General features: G+C 41.5%; 1 protein-coding gene across 1 annotated transcript in view; it reads left to right on the top strand.

Annotated features, from left to right (window-relative positions):
* The window catches only part of jv (javelin), a 32,778-nt gene that overhangs the window by 282 nt on the left and 8,416 nt on the right, over positions 1-24,080 (top strand). The window lies entirely within an intron of this gene.

Raw genomic sequence — 24,080 nt, forward strand, 5'->3', positions numbered from 1 at the left:
GGGAAAGAGAGAGAGGGAGAAATTAAGTACAATGGAAATTATCTACGCCGGTAAATTAATTGCGTTCTACGATAGAGGGGCAACAACGTTGGCCCAGATTTTTAATGAACTCGAAAAATCGCTTGGAACTTCTCTACGGTGCATAAATATCAGAGCAGAAACTATACACTATATAGTGATGACCGAGGATGATATTATTTTAATCTATTCTCGTCTATCTTTCATTATTCATCAGGATCGTTGAATCGTCCGTTGCTTAAGCACGAGGAATGCGACGGCGAATTATGTGCAATAGCATAAGCCGCAGTTTCCGAGTTGCTGTTTTATAGGAAACTCTTCGCCATCGTGGAAACCGTAAAATGCTTTAAGTCCAGACCGTTCGATCCCGTTCGGACGAGATGCTGCCTTATGATTAGTGGACGATTAATTGTTAATTAGTGGAATTTCGACACGGTCAGGCTGCGCTTATTAGCACGGTCATGGTCTAATTACTCGATCATAGAGACCTTGTACGCGTTCACGTCTCTGGTTTTGAATGCTCCCGCTTTCGGTTCTTAGTCGTGTCTTCCGTGTATCGCATAACCCCTCTTCAGCACACGTTGGTAAGGCATCGGTCATTCCGCGCATGCGCGTCGATCAATGGACTGCGCTTGCGCCGATATTCGAAGAGAAATTTTAATGCTTTTTAAAAGCCTTTCCAAGAGAACGATAATCTTTGATAATAGTGGAAAGTTTCATGATGTACTATAATCGTAATTTGATCGTAGCTTGATCGTGGTTTATTCGTGCTTTCCTTCGGGTAATACGCTGAAAAAATAGAAAAGTAACAACGTAATGGAGGAAAGAGAAAACGTCGTGTCGTTCGTAAAAGACAATGGTTTGGTACAATTTCATAACGAACGACATATCGTGTGCTTGCATCGCAACGATTTTCCAGCGCATGCGCATTAATCAAGAAATTGCGCGTCGTTACCGCGCTCGGCGCCGCGCGAAATTTGAAAATAGGTTAAAGAGAGAATCTTTGGTAAGAATTGCGGTGATACAATTTTACACGTAACATTCTGCCACCTTTGCTTTTACTATTACCACGATATGATTTCTGTACATTCGCTTATTCCTATCCGCTTCAATCGCGCTTGATATATATCTAATTAATCGGTATAACGAAATGTACAATCTCTAGAAACAATCTCGACGATTTCCATTGTAAACAACTTCGATCGAGCGATTTTTACATTTATAATTTATAAACTGATTTTCACGATTTCTTAGAAATTATAACTGCTGATTTACAAGAAAATTTTTAATACTGTTGCTCGTAGCGGATCTATCTTATTCATTTGGCATCTCGATAAATTGCACGCGTGTCGTAGTTCCGCTAATTAAACGCTTCTAGAAACTCGAGAAATTCTATCTCCATGTTCGCGATCCCGCTAACGAGTCTGTCGACTGTTCGCGGGAATTTTACGGGAATACTTTATTCCCTATTTATACGAGCCTTTCATTAAATTCATGTCCCGTGTAAATAGAAAATACGATCGATTGAACAGTCTCTGATCTGCAGTCGCTACGAGACGAATCGGTGAGCAAACGACGAGCATTTTTGCAGAAATTTCGAGCCGTGGTATTAATTAATACGATTGAAAATAATGAAAAGCAAATCATCGTTCCGGACTGTAGGTCTCGGCATAATTACAACAGGAACTTCCTTCAGTTTCATATACTTTGTATCAGGAAACCATTTGCAACGGGAGACCCAACGAAAGCGTTCTCGTTAATGCAACTGAAAACGAGCTAAATTGAAACATTCGTTTCAACTGTCAGAAAATTGCATAATTATCATTGAATTAACTTTATAAACCCTTTAACATAAACAAGTTAATTTATCATTTAAAAATACCTGTCTCTAGTTTCTGCATAAAAACAGTTTCACGCTCCAACAGAAATTTCTTTCCTTCACATTATTAACTCGGATCGTTTTTGTAATTATACATACACTATTAACATTAGAATGTTAACGATCTGTAACGTGCACGTAAACGTACTCTACACAGGTAATAATTAATATTATAACAGAACTACGTACTGCTTTCAGATTCTCTTTTTTTCACGGTTACAGAAAACGAACTACATTTTTACATTTTTACTTCTGGTATTTTAATTAATATATAATCCCGCCTCTGTGTCGGTCGAAAAATAATTACGTCAAATCATCGCACGATCTTCACGCGACACCCAGTATGTAAAAGGACAGAGATCGAACCGCATAGTTTTATACGCGATTTCATAGTATATTCTCCCGCTTTCGCGACAATGTGCATCGCGAAATGAATGGAAAGGGACGGGAAAATCGAGGGCCGAGCGAAAATCAAGAGACGCGCGACGCATGGTTAATTAGCGCGGTCGATTCGCGACGCGATTTGCCGATGCAATCGAGAGGACGGCGAAACAGGGGAGGAGAGGCCGGCACAGCGGAACACACCGGATATCCGTTTTGACGCGCGTCCCCGTCTGTTTCACCGACGTGCACGCAGCTGCGTGCAGGACAAAGGGCCCGTGACATCGGTCGTGCATCGAAATTCGCTCGCGTACCTCGAATGGAAGCGGTCATTCCTGAAAACGCGCGCGAAACCGACGCTGTGCGACGCTGAACCGTGGACGCGAACGATGCCGGGACGCCATGTTCGCCGTGAAGATCGTTTACTGTCAGGTGACGATGGAGTTCGCGGAGAACGACGAAGATGCCAGGTACCATTTATATTTTATCCGTGATTGGTTAGAACGATACGCGCGAACGTGATTGTAGGTAAATTTAACCAGTTAGCTGTGGCACCCCCTTTGAGAGCGCGCACCCATATGCGTCGCGAAAATCGAGCAATGACGAGTATACTCGTCGATCAGAGAATAAGTGTCGCTGTTAAAATATTGGATCAAAAAGACGAGTTTATTTTATAAAATTCACAATTTTATTACTATTATTTACTTATTTGGTTAGCATCTATTCTCTTATTGGTTAGTTTTTATGGATTTCTATGAATTTTAGTGTTCGTCAAAAAATAGCTAAGTAATTTTGGGCCAGCAGCCATTATGGGCTCAGCGTCTGATCAGTGTCACGCATTTGTCCTATGGCGGACCATCCCTGAAGGAACCCTATCATAAATCAGCTTTCCGGCTTCTGCTTTTGCCCCTTTTACGCTGACATCTAAAACACGTTATCATCGCGCATAAATAAATTCGTTATGCGAACTGATAAGCTGTTTCATCGGTGCATACAGAGACGCATGAGTTCATCTCTAATTATTCATACTTTTCATTCGTTTGTTTCATTCCGACCTGACCTCAAAATATTCTAAATATCTTGAAATTTGAGAATATGTTTTATTTTTCACAAAAATTACAATTTAAATAGCCAATGGTCACTACTTTTTACGCATGGCGAGTATACTCGTCGCGACACAAACTCCTGATACTTCTCCATGACGAATATACTCGTCAATCACAGCTAACTGGTTAATCGAGACTGAAAGCACGAATGTCCAAATTTTTGAAAAATAATTTGTGACGTTCCGTACAAATGCGTCGATAAAATACATACGGTGAGAATTTAGAACGGGTACTTTCGTTGTTGGGTATTGGCAATAATGGTTTATTTATTTGATAGTAAATAAGTGGAGAAATTATGGAGAAATTATTATTACAATTAAAAATCAATTTTTCATTTGGGTAACTGAATAGCATGGCTGATGGGGAAAAGGTAAAAAAAGCAAAAGGTGTAATTATAGAAAGTTAATTGAGCAAGATCTTGCGGATTACAGTTTCGAATGAAAAGTTGAAGATCTTTTATCTGTTCGAGACGAACAACAGGATTTAATACAATCGAGTTATGTTGACAGTGAAAATCCACGTAAACGCTTTATCGCAGCATTAGCATTGATATTAAAAATTACTTCTCGTGCATGTTTTATTCATGCAGTTGCTGAAAAAACATGGAACTTTTTTTAGCAATATTAACATAATCTTCCAGTGAGATAGAAAGATCATTATATGTATAGATAGTTAATCATCTTTGACGTAACACTTTAATTATTGTCAATTGCGTGCAAAATATTTATGTACACGGTACAGTCGATAATTCTAATCTCAAGTACCTACAGCCACAATCCGAAGACGCTCTTGAGTGTAAGTGACATCAATGGCGTCAGTTTGACATCACCCAGATCCCTGCTTTAATAGAATAATTTACGAGCGCATTGTATCGTTCGAACTAACTATATCTCAATTGTCGTGATATATAATTGTTCAATTGGTATTCTTTTTTAAGAAAATCCAACTATAATTCTTGTACCGATATCCAAGACTCTAGCAACGCTTATGAGCACGGTATTACGATACCCGATCGAATATTATAATACTCTGTATAGCAATTTACGATATCGAGTAGCATAAACGCGTGGGTAATAAATTACGATTGTTCGCGAGACTATAAGATGAAAAGTTGCCTAAAGACGCAAACTACCAACGCTTACTAGCACGGTACTACGATACCTGATCGAATATTATAATACTCAGGATAGCAATTTACGATATCGAGTAGCATAAACGCGTGGGTAATAAATTACGGTTGTTCGCGAGGTCAGAAGATGAAAAGATTCTTAACACTAGATTTACGGAACACGTCAATTTGACGGAAGGGTTGATCCAATTATACGATGGTAACAGATATAGTTAACTTATATTAAGATTGTTAATATAATATATAATTGTTTTTAAATTAGCCCAATCGTTAAAACAAAAAAGGCACGTGGTTTCCTTTACCTGTCAATTTAACAGGTATCTTTAGAAATAGGTATACAGATAGCGTCCGTAAACCTAGTGTTAAAGACGCAAGCTACCAACGCTTACTAGCACGGTATTACGATACCCGATCGAATATTATAATACTCTGTATAGGAATTTACGATATCGAGTAGCATAAACGCGTGGGTAATAAATTACGATTGTTCGCGAGACTATAAGATGAAAAGTTGCCTAAAGACGCAAGCTACCAACGCTTACTAGCACGGTATTGCGATACCCGATCGAATATTTTAATACTCAGTATAGCAATTTACGAATACGAAGATCGCGCAGTTTACGATATCGAGTAGCGTAAATGCGTGGGTAATAAATTGCGTTTGCCGTGTACCCATAGGATGAAAAGTTGCGAGCGCCAGCCGTGCGCGACGCCGGTTTTTCGTGCGTCATATGCTCGCGAAAAAAGGTAAAGCCTGTGACAGGAAATGTGTTAAAGGTTGTCCTGCTAGAATAATTATTCAGCGAGATTTATCGCGCACGTAGTGTCCCATATCCACGGGTACTTGCGTTTCAAACGGTGCGAGGATTTTTCCGTGAAGCGACACGAGTCTCGCGAGGACTGCTGGAAATCAAGATTTTCTTCGGTATTTCCTTGCATTTTCTCTGCCACGGGAAAATTTTTGATTACACGAAAGGAAGCTTTGAAACAGGTTGCACTAGTTACCTCGAGATATCTAATTATAATTAAACTTTTATATTTTCGTTTCCCTGGGTGGTTAGGTGGGGCAGCAGGGGTTGGAAGATCTCTTTATGAGAGACAGTGTTAACGTTAAATTTACAGAAAATTTATATACAGGGTGGTTCATCACATACTGCCATCTACATATACGTCATTATTATCACGCATAGCGGAAAATGTTTCGGATGAGGTTGAATAATTCTGAGAGAAGCATATTCTGATGGTGCTAGTTTTTTTGTAGATGGACATGTAAAGGACATACGAAGGTCATTAACCCTTTGCACTCGAGGGACGCCTTTCAGTCGCCCTTTGGTAAAATTTCGAAGCTCGATATTAATTAATATATCAAATTTAAAATAATATAACACTGTGCGAGGTATCGAAATTAAATAATTCTACGTGCTAATTAATATACGATTTCTTATTTAATGCTCAAATAATATCATCAGTCTTATGGTAGAAAATTTTTTAACTCGTACCCTTTTTTAGCCAAAAAATCGTCGAGCGCCAAGAGTTAATATTTTTTTAAACGTTATAATATTATGACCTTCATATGTCTTTTACTCGTCCATCTACAAAAAACCTAGTACCATCGGAATATTTTATTTTTGATAAAAAATTTGAGAACCTTTAGTTGGCAGGCTCGTTAGACTCGTAATTAGCATTAACGCATCACGAGGATCAGGTAGAAGTAACGCAGTACGATATCATCGGGTGAAAATGGGGAAAATCGTGGGAAAGGGGAAAAACATTTTCGGAAGTGGAGCTCTATGCAGAATTCGCGATAATTAATTCCGGCAGGAAGCCAAGCAAATATTCTTTTTGTCTGAGGCACAGAAAAGCTTCTCCCCGACCGACCTGCTCTTCCGACACGCAGCCTTCCATGAAACGATTACTCATAGAAGAGACTTGATTTCACAGTCGAATACTCGTACAGTTCGGAAAAATCTAAAACGATTTCGCGCACCGAGAGTCTCGAACCTCCTCGCGAACATTTCCTTTGATTAAAAATTCCAGCGAGGCACCAGTTATAGAGGAAACTCCGAGATGTCCCCTTGGCACATCCGTGTTGCTTCCTTTTAAGGAAATTCCACGATTCGCGATGAGAAGCAAAGGGAAGTATCGTTTGTCAAAAGCCTGGCTTCACCTCGATCGGTCATCGGCTTGTATGAAATTCTTTTGTCAGGACAGGAACATGGCCCTCATTGTGCAACATCCGGTCGCGCGGTGCCTCCGTTTCCTGACCTTTCCGAAGTCAGGAGGAATCACGCCACGACGAGCAACTAATGTTACTTTCCATTTTATTTGACAAAAGTCGCGACACTCTTGGCCTAACACCTTTTCTAAGAACAATTACATCGTTTCCTTCCTGTATTTTTAACCCTTTCACTCCTGCAGACGTCGTATGACGTCATGCTGCAATATCACTACGGATGTGGATTTCTAAGCTTTGTTAGAGCTTAGTAAATTCTTTCTGAACGCAATCCAACTGTTTTGACGTGTCCTGCCATGTCTTAGAACGAGAGAGAAATTCTTTTCAATATAATCCCTGCATTATTTTGTCCTCTGTTAAAAATATTGTGAGACTATGTTCATCCGTGTTTCCACTCATACCCAATGATCGAAGGCCCGTGTTAAGATTACTATGCATTATATAATATATAATAATAAACAAAAAAATTTGCATAATACTGCAGATGGCCTGTATGAACAGCCCTAAAAATCGTGTGTTGTGGGTGATACTTTCTTAGAATAAATAAATAAAATATTTAGCGACATTTGAACTTCTGTATTCATCTTTATCACCTCGGATAAGCTTAAAATGCATGAATTATATTATGATTAAGTTTTTATTCGATTTAAAAAAAATAAAAGTTCTTAAATTAATTCAGGCCAGGGCGTTAGCTACTCCCTTCATAATTCAGTAGTGAAAAGGTTAAAGATGGTAATCTTACAGGAGGAATTGGGTGATTCGAAGATTTAGACTCGGAAACTTTTTCGATTAATTTTGAAATATTTTGGGACGTGAATTATTTTCTGCATCGGATATAATTGGGTCTATTCAGGACGAGAATAACGAGAGTCCTCGGTCAAAATTGGTTTCGTGTCAGGTGATAGATTTCGACATCCGTCGACTGCACGATTTACGATCAATTTGTGGTCAACCTCTTCGAAGATTTCCGTTTACGTAATAATGGAATCGTTACACGCACGGATGTATTCCGTTCTTCTCCTCTTTTTTTAGTTTTCACGGCGAGCACGAAAAGTTACGTAAAGAAGGCAGCGAGCCTCGAAGCGTGGAAATATTAAAATTGATGTCCACATTAGGTAAGAGCAGTTCCTAGATCGGATACGATTCCACGGCTGCATCGAATGGTCATTCTCGCTCATTTCCATACACTTTACCCCCCTTCCTCGCGAGTTTTACTCCTTTCGGCGTTGTTGGCATTCCGATGCGCAGTCGAAAAACAATTTTCTTCCACTTTCGCGTGGCATCTTTGATGAACCGATATTCTAATGGCCACACGCGCTCCCGAAGATATTTGCATAATTTTCTCTCTTGCTTGTATTATCGTACCACGTATCTCGCGTCTCGTGTAACGCGAGATTTCTGTAACGTGGATTCGCTCTAATAGAATCGGGGAAGCCCCCGCACAACACGGCACTGTTGCAACACGGATTTACTTCAACGATGATGAATTAATGCAAATTTTCAAGTGCATCGTCGTAATATATATAGGCGTTATTTTCCACTTCAACAAGCGTGGAATGAAATTTGAAATTCAGTCTCAGTTAAGCTGCTCGAAATTTTCGTCGTTACGAGGAAATTGCAATTCTATGGTTCTCTGATCGAAAATTAATGATATTTTATATTATGGTATATTATGGCGTACATAGAAATCACGTACGAATTAATCGATACGAGTATCTCATCTCGATATTCTATAATTTATTATTGTATTATAAAAATAAAAACTTAATGCTCGATATCGAATTTTATAATTTCGTTTTACGAGATATTTTACGGAACATTAGGTAAGCGAAGGAAGCATTACGTAACAATATCGTGTAATAGCTTTGTTATTTTAATTAAAATACTTCCCCCAGTAGCTGGAAAGAAAATCTTCACTTTTTCAACCCGACTTAACATTTCGTACCAGTTTCTTGTTTCGTACAATGTGGATTCGCGTAAGAGGCTACTTTCGCGGAAACCAATTACCGTGTTATACGTAGGATTCTCATATACATATCTCGATCTATCAGAGACTTTAACTCTCCATGGATGGGGCCATTTTTCCCATGAGAAACCGTCTAAACGAGAGAGAAGAAGCAGTATAGCAAACTCGTCCTTTCGTACTCCTTCGTTCCAATTAAAAATATATAAAGTGATCTTCAAATTAATTAGAAAAATTTGGCAAACAATTGTTTACCTCGTATTAACCCATACTACGTGAAAAATAATGAAAAATACATTCATTTTTCGGTCTACGCTTTTCCTTATGGGGTCAATCCTGTGACACTCGTTAACATTTGCTAATATACATTAGCAAATTTTGTCCCACGTTACAGGGGAAGACACACTTGCATATTAAACGTAACACCGAAAACCAGAGCGCCTATTCCTCCGTCAGAGGAAAATTTCAGTGGAAAATTCTGCACTTGTCGTGGACGAAAATTTAGGAAAATTGCGGAAAAATTCTACACGACCGCGAGGATTTTACATAACAGCCTGCGACATGCCAGAATCGCGGAAAGTTCGTGGCCAGCAACAAACGACCACGGCCACGAGGAAATTTTCCAGCTCGCGGTCCACGGACCGCAGCCTCCGCTGGATCATTTCCGGTGCACGATCCCTCTGCATCGAAAGTGACTCGAATCGATTCCGACACGACCCGCACGTCAATGACCCTGTCTCGAATTACACGTGCTACTCGAGTTACATCTCGCTTTCACGAATTTAATTTCTCTCGTTTTCCATGCCGATCCGCAGCCAGAATCGGCGATCGCTCGGAACCGGAAAACTCGCCGGCGCGAAGGGCATTCTGAGCAGACTTAACGCGTTGTAACCGAATTCAGAGGTGTGCGCGGAGCTCGGGGCTCGAACGAATTGGTTCGTAAAGCCTTTTGTAAACGCGGTGAATCATTCCACCTGGATTCCAGGTGATTCAAACGTTTCCTGGCGGACAATTCGAGAGGGTTCCCAGCCTGGTTCACACGGGATTACGCTTTTGTTACGCGCCAGGACGAAATAGTCGCCCTGGTAACCTTGTGATTCATCGCGAGGGGTGGGAAATAGGGGATGAAATTAAATGGCGATTTTCTTTGCTCGTTATTCAGTCGACTATCAACCACGAGTCACGAATTACCGAGTGCATTTGTCGAGGAAATTTGTCAGAATTTTTACGTCACTCGAACAGGTACATTCCCTAATTTTTTAATAAAAATAGAGTCTTCGTGTTGTACGTTATTTATAATAATTGCAATTATCGATGATTAATTGGATATATTTTTGTAACTATTTAGAGTATTTCTGTAAATTATTCGTAGAAGTGATAAAGTATAGTATCTTTGTATATTTTTGCCACAATTTTTAAGTCGCTCGAACAGATACATTTCCTAATTTTCTAATAAAAATAGCGTCTTCGTGTTGCACGTCATTTATAATAATTGTAATAATTAATGATTAGTCGGATATATTTTTGAAACTTCTTAAAGTATCTTATAAATATTCGTAAAAGTGATAAATTATTTGTATATTTTTGTCAGAATTTTTAAGTCGCTCGAACAGATATATTTCCTAATTTTCTAATAAAAATAGCGTCTTCGTGTTGCACGTCATTTATAATAATTGTAATAATTAACGATTAGTCGGATATATTTTTGTAACTTCTTAGAGTATCTTATAAATATTCGTAAAAGTGATAAATTATTTGTATATTTTTGTCAGAATTTTTACGTGGCTCGAACAGGTACATTTCCTAATGTTTTAGTAAGAATAGCGTCTTCGTGTTGCACGTTATTTATAATAATTGTAATTATCGACGATTATTTGCAAATATTTTTCTAACTATTTAGAGTATTTCCGTAAATTATTCGTAGAAGTGATAAAGTATAGTATCTTCGTATATTTTTGCCAGAATTTTCACGTCGTTCGAACAGGTACATTTCCTAATTTTTTAATAAAAATAGCGTCTTCGTATTGCACGTTATTTATAATAATTGTAATAATCAACGATTAGTCGGATATATTTTTGTAACTTCTTAGAGTATTTTTGTAAATACCGTGAGTAAATACTATAATACTAATAGAGTAATTCTGTAAATTATTTGTAGAAGTGATAAAGTACGTCTTCGTATTTTCACGTTGCTTATGTCATGTCATGTTATGCGAAGTGACAGAAAATTTGATATTTTACGCTATTTGCGGCCATTGGTTTTGTTTTATTCGCTATGCATGGGAACGATGAGTAAATAGACGAAAATGCGGGTAACGCGTTAAGCCATGAGAGAAAGCGCAATGTACATGGTTGCAACTCGAATGTTGCATCGATGAAACGCACGTGTGCAGTTGTCGACGTGAATGTTGGTACACGTTCATTTTTACATGCGAACCGTTCCACAGAATAAACCGTAATATCACGTTCACCCCATTTTTCCAAGTCTTCCACGCTTCTCTTCCGTTTAAACACGAACAGCCAAAAATTGAAAATCTCAATTATTACCGATTCAAAACACAAGATAATTCTTCAAAGAAATTTATCTTCTCCCTTCTAATCGAAAGTGAAATTATTATGAAAAATAATTTTTTTAATCACGGACAATCCTTCGAGCTCGTGTAGCTGAATTTTCTCTCTGGAAAGGCGTGTAGCTTATAGCCGATACAAAAGACAGGCTCAGCGAGGACACGAAAAGAATCTTTCGTACCCTAATAACACGTCGGATGGAGACTCGTAAGGATCCAGAGAGGACCATCGATGTCCAGGGTTTACTTTTCCACCGGTAGTTGGCGTAATAGAGTAAAAACGTCCGAGAGGAAAAGCGAGGAGCGCGTGAAACGCGAGCCAAGAGGAAAGGGGCGAAATAAAAGCTGGTCGATCGTTAGGAAAGTATCGTGTCGTGCATATCCAGGTGACTCGGGTGTAAGTGGTACCTAGGCCAAGCGCCATGGTCACTTTCTTCTCCGTGGTCTCACGTGACATTGCGTTCGCGACTCGTTGAACACGAAACGAAAACCGAGATTCCACGCAATGGTGTTCCTCGTCATCGAGCATACCCGCTATTCCTCGAATCTTTCCAAACTTCTCGAAAATTCAGTTAAAGGTTCGAAACCCGATTAAAAATTCCCGAACGCCTTCGTCGCGACTGGCTTTGAAAGCCAATTATTCTCAACCTTGGATGGATTAGCTTGGAAGAAGCAGTTCCATTAAAGCTTCAACGCCGCTAATTACTAGCTCGCTTGTTCGATGCGCTGATTAACACTGCGCGGAATAATTAAACGCGATTTAGCGAACGTTTCTCGAAATAACGTGCCTAAATAGAAGATAGTGACATTTCCATTCTATCGATCCGGGATTATCTCGTGCAGAATTTTATATTTCTCCAGATATTCGCGAAAGCTTCGGAAAAGCTTCGGGAAAGCCACGTTTCTATCCTACATCGTGCAATCATTTTTAACATTCTGCTGACTGGTTTCTTGTATCAGAAGAATATTATATTATTAAATATATGCATTCCATTTCGTATTCAAATACCGAAGATTCGAAATCGCTGATCAGCATAATATTATAAGGAATTCGGAAAATTCATACAAAAATCGGAAACCTTTGTTCCAGGGTGTTAAGGGGTTATAATTATTATTAATATTAATAATTTAATTTACAATAAACTAATTAAAGAAATAGTAGCCAGTGGAAATGGTGGGAAAGCTGTATAGATGTTCATTAACCACTTGCGCTGGAAAGACGTGCCACGCACGTCGTAATGCTTTTGTCTCAGAATCGTCAACTACGTGGTACACACGTCGTGACACCTCCTAGTGAGTTACTGTGAATTTCTTGCAGCGTAAATGGTTAAACAGGCGAACGGTTAGAACTGGTCTGTCTGTTTAGGGCCACGCAGGTCAAAGGCGCCATCAGAAAACGGTAGACAAAAGGGCACGCGCTGTCAAAAGACAAAACGCAAGGAAAGGGATGCCCCCACATTGCTAGGAAGTATAATTTATTTTAGTATTTAATTTTGTACTTTTTTAATACAGGGAATACCTTCTCCGATTTGAACCAAGTGTGACTCCCTCAAAGAAAGCAAAGACACGAATAAAGTGCCGTAAATATTTAAAACGAATCGCGAACGTGCTCTCTCGATACCACTCGATCATGACGCGAACCTTTTCCTCGCGACGGGATCCAGTGAAATATTCATCTCGGTCGGACGACGATTTAGACACACGCTGGATCGTGTCACGGTCGAGTCCTTTCGTCAAACCTCTTTCGATTTTTAATTTAACCCAGACGACGGTCCCTGGAAAAATTAATTCGTACACGTTCCGGATATAAAGCAGTCTGGCACTGCTCAGTCGCCCTTGACACGACGCAGTTTCGGTTAAATCTTTCGGAATTAAATGGGAAACTCAGGAGGAGGTCCAAATGGTGTCCTGCGGGGATAACCGCGAGTTTTGCACACTGCCTGTGAAACTATACGTCCTCACAGTTCCATTTCCGGGAGTTCGCGGAACTTTGCCTACCCGGACTCGTTTTTCGGGGACGAAGTTGAGGAAATGAAGGAAATCTCGTTGGCAGATATGATAAACGAAGATTATCCACGAGTCCTGTAGACTCGGGTAAAGTTACCGTTTTTATCTTCAAGACGGATGAAGGACACTGCAGTAAGGCTCGCTGAAATTTGCATGCATCATCCCCTCCAGATGTCCCGATTCGAGTTCAGCTCCAATTAGGTACAGTTTCAAACAAACTTAACAGTTTGGAATCAATCGAGAGTTTGGCTTCTTCGAGTCCTCGATTCGGTTCGACTTTTCGAACACGAGTCGATTTTCAGGTAGAAAAGGTACACTCTGCTCGGAACGAATTCAACTGAAAGTTTCTCTTTAACTCGATGGAATTTCATCAAACGGTAGAATAGTATCTATTCACATTTTCCTCTGTTTCGTTAATCGGATCGAAGGTGCACGTGACGTCGCGTAAATCGGTTTCAGCCGGAGGAGTGTCTATTTGCCGAGTATTATGAAAAGAACTATCATGCGTCACGTGCATGATTTATCCACGTCTGGTCGTAATTGACACTTGGTTTTAACATCATTAGCATACATTAAGCGCAGAAAATATCTGTTCCTGCGTCTCTTTCCTCTTTTTCAACGATATTCCTCGCCGATGTCTGATCCGCGTTGAACTTTGCCAAGTCGCAAGAATTCCATCCGCCTCCCGGTCCCCTTTTTCCATCGGCCGAGCACACCTCGCTGTTTTTCACGATCCTCACGTAAACGATAAAGTCACGAAGCAAGACAAAGTGCAATTTAAAAACCGCGCGAGAGGCCAAGGGAACCACGGGAGACCAGTTCCATGCTCATAACACGATACTTCCATCCGTGGAATTTTAAAGATCCTGCATCATCATCGAGGCGACGAGTCGTCGTTGCACAACGATTCACGATTTCAGGCCCCCGATATTCATGAATCCTCGTCGACCAGAGCCGCGATCCACCTAGCGATACGGTGCCGGAAGACTTTTCCCGGTGAATTTCTCGTTAAGGAAAAGGGAATTCCATTGTGCCCAGCAGACTTTGATAATAATTCGTCTTTCGGCTGAAGCTAGGTGGAACTCGCGAGGCCGGGTCCTTGTTAAATTCTGGCGAATATGGCACACGGTCGTTGCCACTTGACCCTCGGCTTTTACGGCCACGATCGTATCTAGCCGAGAGTCCTTCGAGTCTCATCGCGGTCTTCGACATTGAGCATTGTTGCAGACGCCCCTGACACGTCATCCTCGGTGCTCGGAATAATAACGTCCACCCATTGTCCTGCGGGGGCGTCTGTTTTTCTTTTTAACGATTACAGAAGGAAACTGCGTTACGGCCATTATATGTTAAGCGCTGTGACACGAAATAAAATTCGACTCAGGTGGAAACTTCTTGGAAACCATAGTCATTCGATGTCGTGGGCCATCATCTTCGCGGACACTGACAGTTTTGTAGGTTTATTCGTCGCCAACACTCTTTAATAAATAGCAAGTCTTTTTCTAGCAATTTCTCTCTAGGATATGTTATTATTATTGTTAGTATTGGGATCTAGTGTTTTCTGGGGTATTTGGTACGTTTGCTTCGAAACGTAAAATGTAAGGATCAATATTTACTCGGAATAATGAGAGGAACGAGTAAAATGAAACAGATGTTCGTGAGAAATTCACGCGACGAAAGAATACAAATTGTAGTTCGATCTTATCGACTCGTCTCGCTGGCCCGAGTATACCGTCTAGAGGCTTTAAGAATTCTAGGGTACCCTAGGATTTTAAAGACCGTCTCTGTCGCCGTATTTTTCTTTTATTCCCCTTAAAGCGTTGCTCGATTATTCTGATTTATCGCAGCGTTCTAATCTTTGTGCACCTTCGTACTGGCTTCTGGTCGGATTATTGCTGGAATTCTTTTTGTCATCCTTGTATTACATTTGTATTTTATCGCTAGAATTTCTTTAATATCCTTGAATTATTCTTTATCGCTGCGCCGTGTCTTTTTATATCCTTGCGCTATTTCTTTTTATTACCCCTTCCTCTGTTTTCCCATTTTTAAGCGGTTATGTCGTCGTTATAATGCTCGTTATATTTCCTGTGTCATTCTCTGTTATTACTTTTTTACCGATCTTTTTCGATCTCGTATTTCTCCTCGTCGTTGAACAGATTCATCATTGAATTATTGAATAGACTCGAAAAATATACTGACTAAAGGAAATTCTATAAAGTGATTGGATTATTCTCTTACCCACTGGTTCATCGTGGATCCAGGAGGAGCCCCCCCAAAACATCCCCAATGGTCAGATAGTTGGCAGAAACGATTTAGACGAAAGTGACCACCAGCTGCCCTTTTCTGACCGAGCTAGGTATTATGCCCGCCAGGATTCGACCAAGGGGTAGTTGGTATTGCAAGTTGACCATGGACACCCCGATACTCACGGAAAATCGAAGCCGGAGGAGTTGAACTCCGATCGTCGTGAAAATTGCCCGTGGTCACCCACCCTCTCCCGTGGATATCCAAGATTGACATCTAACTCGGAACACCACCCATACTTTCGCACTGGTATCGTCTATTCTTCGATGAAACACACGAGGATAGATCTAGTCTCACCGATTTCGGATCCCAAACTATTCCTTTAACGTCAAACCTAGTCGTATCATCTTAAACCATTTTTCTTTCTCTAAAAGAGGCAACGCGTTCCAGAGAATCTCTGTACGCACGATCTTATTATGCAAAGGAAATTGCAATCTGTCAACCCACTGCAGAGGAGACCGATGATCGGAACTGGCAATTTCCAGGTGAAACTCATTACGGTACTTTTACTCGGAGGAAAATTGGATTTCAGTGTGGCTAGGAAGAACGTCCCTCGATTTTCCGTCTCCCGTGTCTTTTCGTTTGATCCCCGGGAGAAATTTCGATATTGAAAAGCGAAGACGAAGTTGACATTGGCAGATTTCCGCGAAAAATCGGCGATCCGTCCGGATTCGCTTTCGTAACTCGTTTCCGAGTCAACGGATCAATGACGTCACACCCTGAGGCTAAGGTGTACTCTACTCCCACTACTAGTGGACAATCCGAGCGGAGAGACACGGGTACACGTTGTCCTGTCGAGGGAACAGGTGCACAGTGGCGATCGGCCGGCCAGGTACCACGATATCCGCCAGTCGATGCGCGAACGAGAAAGTGAAAAGCCGGCACGCTAAAGATCGCTCGTAGATCGCTCGTAGATCGCTCGTAGATCGTTTATAGATCGTTCTCAGATCGTTTCATAAACCTTGGACAGTAACAGCAACGCGAAACTTCTTCAGCGTTCATAATTATTTCTCCACTCGATTCGCTTCGAGCAACGCGAGATTTCGCGAGTGCCTTTTGCTCGGTTCTTCGATTTGGATCCCTGTTCCCTGGAGAATCGAAGAACCTGACGCTGGGAAGGAGAGACCCATAGAAACGAGGGATCAGACTGGTAAGAGACGACGTTATTTGTTCGTATACGTGGGTATTGATAAGAAAAATTTAGAAAACTGACAGGACATACAAATCTCGTTGAATATAATTGACCTAAGGTATAACTGACACATCTCGAGAGATCTTGGATTGAAAGCGAATTCGTTTAACACTAGAACTACCAACCCAGTGAAAATGACTGGTCCCAGAATTTTCCTTTTTGCAATCACCGAACACGTACACCTGCTTTAAGAATAAAATTGGTATCAACTCGTATTAAGAAAGAACTGTAATCGATATATTCACTCATATTTATCGTATCGCTGAAATTACTATAATCTGTGCACGTTATAGTTAAGTACCCACTAAAGATCGGTAGTTCTAGTGTTAAAATTTGAGGAAATTACACAGCGAAGTAAAGGAGCTGGGAATTCTATTTTTGTAAGAAGGTGACATTACATTATCGCACGTGGAGACTGACTGAATAGAATATAAGAGCCTCGTTACATATACTCAGGAAAATTACAGTCGATAAATCTTGGGAGATCTGAAACCAAGGGTACATTTGTTCAAGACTGTGATATGCATAAGACAGGTATAATAACTGAATCAGAAGACCTGCAGCTGAGAAAAGTAATGGAATATTTCCAAAGTGAATCGGAGTGATATATAAATCTCTCTGTAAAACCCTGTAAAACCTTGGAAGAGCTCGTCTCCTAAGGAAAGATCGATCTCAGTCTATCCAGAGCTGCTATTTTCACTTCCTACGGCTCTTACAACTTCCCTCTGTATTTGTTCCATCGAGTAGGTACACTGGTCGCTGGATATCTCGTAGAACGAGGAAGAAGAAAGCTCTATTCGTAAGGTTTTGCAACGCGTTCGATCTATACACTACGTAAGAACACACGTTCATGGCAATTACCCTGAATTTCGAGCGATACAATAGACCGAAAACGATGGGGAGCAGCGTATTTTCGACAACCGGTGTCATTATGTAACTCGCGACTACGGAGCTCGTATCTAACATGATCGTTAATCGTATTCGAAGTTGGTAATCACGCCAGGACCATCACTCACGATCTTTTGTTCCCCTAACGCAACACTCGGCCTGCTCTGACAATTATATAATTCGCGTCTCGATATTCGGTCCATGAAAGATCTCGCGGAATCAAGGTCACTTGGCCAGAAGGAGGACTGACGTCAGAAACGTTTTTGCTATCGTCGGTTTATCTCGGTTGAAACCTCAGTGCTGTTAATCGATTATGGTCACCTCGCGCTTTTCCGCTAACTCGTGCTAACCGGTGGCCATTAAATGGCACCGACAGCGAACAGGTTCGTTCTTCTCTCGTAACCCGGTCTCCGTGCCTTCGATCCAGTCCTTTGATCTCCCAGTTTCCATTCTTCGTTCCTCTTTTCCGCGATTCGGCGAACCACGCGTGCGAAACGGCCCGCCATTGCGCAACCCTCGTTTCTCGGTTAATCGAACGAGCGCTCGAGTATCGTTGCGTCGAATTGTATTCGTGTAAACCACCCACTAGCGAATGCTACAGTGTCGGAAGTAATTAGTGGTACTCGAATGCGGGGAAAGGGTTAAGTAATGGCGGCCGGAAGAGGGTATTTCGCGTTTTACCGGCCAGATTTCACCCGCCGCGGCGCACCGTGTGTTTATACTACTGACAAATCGGTCCTGACATTTATCCCCCATTCAGGGAAAGTTCGGGAGGATCGAGCAGGATTATAGTGCATTAAAGTATCGGTCAGTCGATCTAGTCGTTGATTATCCTGATAATGGAAATGGTAATAGTTTGGAAATATTGAATGCCACGTTGAATTTGCATGAGAAATACTGCAGCTTCGAAGATTCTTGGATGAAAGATATTCCTTGAATATTGATGTTCTATTATAATTAAAATATGAATGCAATAATGGTGGAATTTTTAAATCAGATGGATCGTGACGATAATTATTCAGGGTAGATTCGAGAGAGGGAATATCATTTAGAATTATATGGTATTAAATTAATTCGAATTTTCATTCCTCGTTATAATGGGAATGGTAATTAGTCTAAAAATACCGAATGGATCATTGTCATTAAAAGATGTTCGAAGATTTAAATTACCCATAATACCAAGTAAACACAGCTATTTTATCGTATTCCAATTAAACGATGAAAGAGCAAACGTTGCAATTCCCATATGAAAATGTATACCTGAATTAACTCATTTGCTTGCAAGATAATTCGAGGAACGAGATATCGAAGTATCGGCTGATCTCTGGTTCGAACAATGCATGCAAAATGATCACGTTAAGATAACACGGGGATCGTAAGATGGCGCCGCGGAGGTTAGGCGAACGCCTGTGACCCGTGAAGAAGCGAACAACGCGAGTCGTTTCTATCGACTAGACGTGAACCATCGACTGTTCAGACCGCGGAACTTCTTCCGGTTTGTGTCATAGGATATTCCTGCCGCGTTTCTCTCGCCGTACAGACTCAGGCCTTTCCTTTGTGGCCACATGCGAGTGCAATGATCGACGCCCGATCAACCGGAAGCCTGTATCGATTCCGATATGTCCAGCGATAGCGTCTAAGGGAAGAACAGCTAGCCTAACGCGTTGCACGAATGTATACAACGTTATTAAAAACTCCCCATCCGGTTTGGATCCCGATCTTACGTGCTTCACGATCTTCGAACTGGATCACCGGTTATTAAATGGCGATTAAATCAATTTAATTACGCTGCTCGGGTAATTTGGCAATGTTTTCGCAAATGAGATTACTGAGTCGATATATCGTCGTAAATGGAGAAAGTATAACCAAGTGTACGTTTATTAGAATAAACATAATTGTTATTATTATTGATCAAGCAAGAAGGCTAAATTGTTAGGTGATATTTCTATTTGCTATATTTGTTTACTGTGCATTCGATTGATACTGTTTGTTTCGTGGAATTAATCGAATTAGACAAATTGGACTTATCGATCGGAGATAATGACCACGGTGGCGCTAGTGAGTTCGGTGGAAAATCGTATTAAAGCTGTCACCGTTGTATCAAAATTTATTTTTTAATTAATTACGCTTCCAACTGAAGCTTTCAAACTGATGGATCGTGTTTACACTAAATATATCAGAAATTTTCACCGACGAAACCTTTCTCTGATTGTACACATACCGTATTATTCCAGCCATTCCGATTTCACTCGAATATTTCGTTCATTAAAAGCGGAAAATACAAACAAAGGAATACTTCCGCGAATAATACTTCGTTTACATATTTCCGTGTCCCCTTTTCAACAGGATTTCCTTCCAAAACACCTGCGTCTCTCGCATTCCGGGACGTGTCAAAAGGGATGGAAAGTTGGCGGACGCTTCGCGCCGAAGTGGATGCGGTCGTAATTAAAGAGTTTCTAAACTTCGATCCCTGGCGCTAATCGACGAAGGAAACACTACGCTCTAAGCGAGAAAGCGGCCGAGAAAGTGTAATCGAATTAGCTAACTCGCAAACGCGCAACGCTCGTTTCCATTCGCCACCGCCGCGGTTAACAGTTCGTAAATCACCGAATCACCCTGGTATTCGATCGTACGCCACATCGTCACGAAGACCTCCATCGCGAGCTCGTTGCTCAACGTCCAAAGCCTCGGCCAGGCTAGGAAGGCTGGCTCTCACGCGAACCTGTCTCCGCCAACGAAACTTTGAATTCTACGAGGATTAGCGGAGCGAGACTCGCTCGGGCAGCGAATAAAGTTCGTCATGCTCCATCCGGTATTAGATTCTTCTGAACGCTTTAATCGCTGCTGGATTCGCGGAAGAAGACTTTCAACGGAGAACAGCGGAGGAATTTTCGCGTGGATAAATAACGCAGCAATGACTCCGTTGCACGATGGCTCGATGACCAGGATCACGATGAGGCAAATGGGTCGCGTCGTCGGGGCTGATCGCTCGTGATGGATCAAGAGATTCGAATGGCTGTCCATGGAATCATTGCTGACATTTCGATATTTTCGTCTACGACGTTCGCGTTCCTGCGACAACCTTTTTAAGCGACAGAAAAATCATGGCGAATCGCGTCGTAAAAGCATCGATAAACCAGTTAAAGCTCTGGGGTGTGTTCCGCCGCCATCGATCTTCGGCACACGGTTTTTGTCCGGGCGCAGGTCGCAAACGAGGGTAATCGCGTTTCGCTTTTGAATCGAGCCGCTGATCGAAAATCGCTGGAAAATTCCCAATCCCGCGAAAGGTCCGTGGCCTTTCCATATATCCGGTCTGGAAGAATGGCGCGGGTTTTTCTCCGAATCTCTTTCAGCTATCGTTCCATCGAATATCATCAGACATGTTATACCGCTTTGACAATCTTTTGCCGTCTCTTTCACGTGGTAAAAACGTGGAAAGGACGAAATGGTAACGAGGTAAACGTTACAGAAACGGGGCACAGATGTATCAGCTATTCAATGGTTAACGAAGAGGGATCAGCGTTCTTAAGTAACTTCTCGTGTACTCAGTAGCATGACTGCGTGCTTTCTAGAGGCACTTACATCTTTAATCAGAATTTCTGCACTCGTTTCAACTACGATAAACGACTCGAAGGGCTGCAATCTAATTACCATCAACGTACTGCACGTGATTTTATAACTTCACCGTCTTTGATGAACCGGGGCTCTCTAGGCAAGAGTTTCTAAAGAATCTCGGCTGAATGTTGGTCATTTAAAGTTTCCCGGCGTTCTTTTCTTTTTCGAGGCGAGCAGAGAAGTAAAATAAAGAGCCCCGACTGGGTTCACGTGGCTCGAAAAACGTGGCTGGTAAAGCTAGCCGAGATAACCTGGCAAAAATCTTACGTAACGGCTCGCTGTGCTCAGCCGAACACAATGAGATGACGATACGCCATTTGCATCCTGGCTTCAAGGATTCGTGGCTCGCGAAGGCGGTCGAAAGGACGCGTTTACTTGCAGTTTCTGGCTGGTCGGCCGGAAAAACCAGCGATCTTCGACTGGCTATTAGCCATGCTCGCAAGAAGAGCCAGAAAAACAGGGAGATTGCCTGAGAACGTGTCACGATTTTCATTTTTAATACCGACAGAGCGACGATCCGACGACCAGTCGATCCGTCGAGGACAGCCTGTTCGATTTTTAGGTCGCAGTCGATGAAGATCGGGTATAGAGAAATATCCTCGAAGAACATTGCGCGATAATCTTTGCTTCTTACCACCAGTCGCTTTTCGGTCGTAAGCTTAACCTAATTTTCCAGCTCGTTAGGTTTATCTTTCTGCCGTTATAACATCCGCGAACGACGCGTCTGGAAAAGTTACGTGCGATGTCGTGGTCGTTGAGTAACAATCGATTTTCAGTGGCCACATTAAAGTTAAATCAATGGAGATAGAAAGTCGACGATATTAAAATTCCTGGCAAATTTCTTCTCGATGGACGCCATTTTGCGAGATGAATTTTCCAAGATTGATGAAAAGGATTTAAAATATGCTAGCTTTCATTCGAGATACGAAGTGGAATAACGATTAAGACGAGAATTATTTAGATGGAGATGAAAGGGAATAGATGGGAGCTCGGCTGAGTTGTAACGTATTCGTTGCTGGATCTTGGATCTTGGATCGAGCATGGATCCCCGAGCTGGAAATTCCGACGGTCCAAGTTTACATTTTATTTGCACAACCATCACGATTCACCCACGAGATGGTCGCATAACTCGTTAGTATGCGATTCGTAAACGCCGAGTTTGTGCATTTCAACGCGCAGTAATCTTGACACGAATTTCGCGATGGCCTTTGCAGTGTCACGCGGTTGATTGCTCTAATTGCTGCTCGAAAGTCTCCGCCATTGTTATGGGTGCGGTGATCTACGCGGAGCGAATAATTGCACCTCGACTTGATCTAAGATTTTTACCTAACGAATGCGTTCCTAGTGGCGGATCTTGCGGAAGATCTCGCGAGAGAATAATTAAGGAGTAACTAACGCTAAAGTTCCAGCTTTACTTCCTTCATTTTTTTATTTTTAATATATAACAACTTGTTAACACGTTACCAGCAAAGTCCATCGATCTAATTATCGAGGCGTATGGACTTAACGAACAGTGCAAATAAATAATATCGACAAAGCGGTTATTAATGCAGAAAAAAGTAAATTAAAACCAGCGAGCGATGTTAATTAGTCGGAATCGTAATAAATATCGTTGTTTCCAGGAATCGTAAATTATAAATTTATTTTCGAAGATATACTAATAAATTCTAACAGTTGTTTTTCCGCAGAGAGGAAAAGGAAGCAACTGAATAATAATTACGCCAGAAGTACGTAACATCCGTAGAAAATAAATACACTGTATGTCCCATCTGAATCCGGTCTCGCGGGATTTTATATTTCCGAACAGCGAATTTCACTTTTCCAGGAACTTTCTTCGAGTTCGAAGTTCGCGTAACCAGTTCCATTCTAGAAGTCGTAACACAATTTCTTGCAGGCCGTGGAAATAGCGCAGGGGACAGATTGGCTTCTAATTTCTGTCAACGCTGGTCGAGCAAGTAGACCCATAAAGGCGTGGTTTCGTCCAGTTTTCAAATAAGCGAACGTTGCGTGACCGCTTCGTTGATTATGGTCGTACGCGAGTGCTATTATCCGGTAAAAGTACAATAATGTATCAATTCTCGATGGTCCCGGGGAATCGTCGCGGACCCGTGCAACTAGTTCGTTAGAAGCCCGCTAATCAAGCCCGAACCAGTGATATCTGCGAAAGCAGGACGCATTAAACCAGGATGAACATCACGAAATTTAATTAACGCGTATCACCGCGAATCTCGTCGTTTCTGGCCTTCTATTTTTCACAATTAACATCGATCTGCTCGTGTGCGAATCAACGTCGCAGGTTCAGCTCGAAATTATTATTCCCTGAATTTATTTTCGTCCGACGTCCAATCGGGTGCCATTTTCTCGTGCTCTTGCAATTTTAATATAATCCTGATCCTCGAAAAGCGTCCGCGAATTTCGCGCTCCAGAGAGAACGGCATCTAGAAAGTGTCAATTTCGATTTTCTCATTCGCTGAAAGACGAGTCTTTCTTACAACACCGACGAATAACACGGGATGACTTCTTCGTGGCCTTCTATTTCTCACAATTAACATCGACCTGCTCGTGTGCGAATCAACGTCGCAGGCTCAGCTCGAAATTATTATTCGTTGAATTTATTTTCGTCCGACGTCCAATCGGGTGCCATTTTCTCGTGCTATTGCAATTTTAATATAATCCTGATCCTCGAAAAGCGTCCGCGAATTTCGCGCTCCAGAGAGAACGGCATTTAGAAAGTGTCAATTTCGATTTCCCATTCGCTGAAAGACGAGTCGTCCTTAAAACACCGAGGAATAACACGGGAT

The sequence above is a fragment of the Eufriesea mexicana genome, unplaced genomic scaffold (genome assembly GCF_001483705.2).
Source record: "Eufriesea mexicana isolate 0111107269 unplaced genomic scaffold, ASM148370v2 scaffold47447484, whole genome shotgun sequence".
NCBI lineage: Eukaryota > Metazoa > Arthropoda > Insecta > Hymenoptera > Apidae > Eufriesea > Eufriesea mexicana.